The sequence below is a fragment of the Schistocerca cancellata genome, chromosome 6, assembly GCF_023864275.1.
Source record: "Schistocerca cancellata isolate TAMUIC-IGC-003103 chromosome 6, iqSchCanc2.1, whole genome shotgun sequence".
NCBI lineage: Eukaryota > Metazoa > Arthropoda > Insecta > Orthoptera > Acrididae > Schistocerca > Schistocerca cancellata.
This window is the reverse complement of record NC_064631.1, coordinates 179,594,322-179,596,722: the sequence shown is the minus strand read 5'-3', so window position 1 is coordinate 179,596,722 and position 2,401 is coordinate 179,594,322. Positions and strand designations below refer to the sequence as shown.

General features: G+C 45.9%; 1 pseudogene; it reads right to left on the bottom strand.

The window, feature by feature from the left end:
- Nucleotides 1-242: 242 nt before the first annotated feature.
- LOC126089801 (5S ribosomal RNA) lies at nt 243-360 on the bottom strand (annotated as a pseudogene).
- Nucleotides 361-2,401: the final 2,041 nt, after the last annotated feature.

Genomic DNA, 2,401 nt, shown 5'->3' with positions numbered 1-2,401 from the left:
ATCTGTCAATATTGTGACTCCTCCACTGGCGTTCAAGCAAGCGCTCCGTCTACAGGCCACAAATGGCCCATCAGGACCATCCGACCGCCGTGTCATCCTGAGTTGAGGATGCGGATAGGAGGGGCGCGTGGTCAGCACACCGCTCTCCCAGTCGTTATGATGGTTTCCTGTGACCGGAGCCGCTGCTATTCGGTCGAGTAGCTCCTCAATTGGCATCACGAGGCTGAGTGCACCCCGAAAAATGGCAACAGCGCATGGCGGCACGGATGGTCACCCATCCCAGTGCCGGCCACACCCAACAGCGCTTAACTTCGGTGATCTCACGGGAACCGGTGTATCCACTGCAGCAAGGCCGTTGCCCCACTGGTGTTCACCTTTGACAATTTCCAGTTCCTGCAGCCCAGGTCGAGGGGAAAGTAGGACCCCCTTCAGCAGCCGGGAGAGGTGAGAACATGAGGGCTCTCTACTGTCAGCCATGGAGGTAGGCTGGCCAATATCCTTGCCTCGCTGAAGAATGGACACCTTGCGAAGATCCTGGTGGATACTAGAAACGTTCAGATAACTGTGGTTCCCTGGCGATACTACAATGGAGCGTAGACAGATAAGCGACAGGAATGCACACCTGGATGCGTGTGATACTTCTAGCTGGGAGCAGCAGTTTCGCCGGCCTCAAAAAGCGAGGAACATGTCGTTAATTGATGGACTCCTGCAGGCAGCGGGTTGAAGGGTAGACACAAAACGCCAAGAAAAGGCTATTTTTTGCGTTAAAAATATGGTTAGGATTATTGTTATTCGGAGTGATTATAAGATTCAAATCGCATTTACGGTCGATATTCTCACAAAATATCTATTATTTTCATGTACTTAAAGCCTAAAAATCATTAAATATCAAGGTTGGTCACGTAATCGAAAACACTGTTATTGGCTGACGCTCTGATGTCACAAATTAGGAGTAAGACGAAGCTACATGTGTGTTACAGGAGTGTTAGACGTAGTTAAAGGGTTTTTACGTGCTTTTTCTGCAAACAATGTAGCCAGGCGACTTGCAGTCGCCTTACATGAAGCCCTATGAGCAACGCAAGTGCCACTGTGGACAACAGCATACTGCACTCAAAGAGAGGAGTCGAAAGGCACATTTCACAGTAGATTTAGTGGCGGAAAACGCATTTACAAGTTTTAAATAACAATAGGAAGGAATTTTGTGAACGCTATTAGTGGAAACCTTACGAGAATTTATGCGCTTATGCTCTATTCATTTAGAGCGGCCGGCCGCTGTGGCAGAGCGGTTCTAGGCGCTTTAGTCTGGAACCGCGCGACCGCTACGGTCGCAGGTTCGAATCCTGCCTCGGGCATGGATGTGTGTGATGTCCTTAGGTTAGTTAGGTTTAAGTAGTTCTAAGTTCTAGGGAACTGATGACCTCAGATGTTAAGTCCCATACTGCTCAGAGCCATTTGAACCATTTAGAGCGGTGATACGTGCAAGGGCGGACATTCTTTTCCCTGCTGCCTGGAACGTCATTAAACCTGATCAAAACTAAGGAATAGTGCGAATTTTTGCAAATGCGTCCGTATCCTATATCTAGATTTTCGACTATGTCATGAAATACGACCCAAAGCACAACAAAATTATTCATGGCAACTCTTAGTGCTTATTTCCGCTGTACCAGATAGTCAGCAGAGGTACGGCAACATGCGCGGACTCTGTGCCGCAGCGGATAACGCAGACAGAACGTAGGTTAGGTTGCTGAAAGAGTAATTCATTTTTATAAGTTTTACACTAAATATGAAGATAGCATTAACAACAACTCATTGTTGCAATTGTTTCGATGTGGAGCGTATTGTATATTACTTTACATTAATCCTAGTCTGAGAAATACACAACTGAGGATAAATGTATCTACTTTGCTTGCCAACAATTACCTTTTTTGGAAGCATTGCTAGTACTGAAGATACCGCCATACTGCCGCAGTACAACGAGGTGTAGGACGTAGAGGTTTTGAATGCGGAGAGATATAAAGCATGTACGACATGCAGATAACACGAACGTAAGGGCTGTGCTGTTTGTGGGTGTACACTAACGTAGATGTCTGAAGCCGACTCAACTTCATCTTCCGTAAGATGATGAAACTTTAAAAGCTTAAGCAATAAGCGTCTTCGCTGGACAGTACGAAGATAAAAAATCGCTTGTAATGAAGTAAAAAATGTGTTGTCACATTAACTAGAAAATATCTTTTTGAACATGGCGTGTGTGAACAGCTATTGCAAACGTAAGCGCAGGTAAACGCCAAGGAAAACACAATAATACTGTAGACTACGGAGAGCCCTTAGAGACTGTGAAGCACTCCAGGAATTTCAGTAGGAAGGAGCAGGGCGTGAAAGTGAATGAAATTCGAATTCCGGT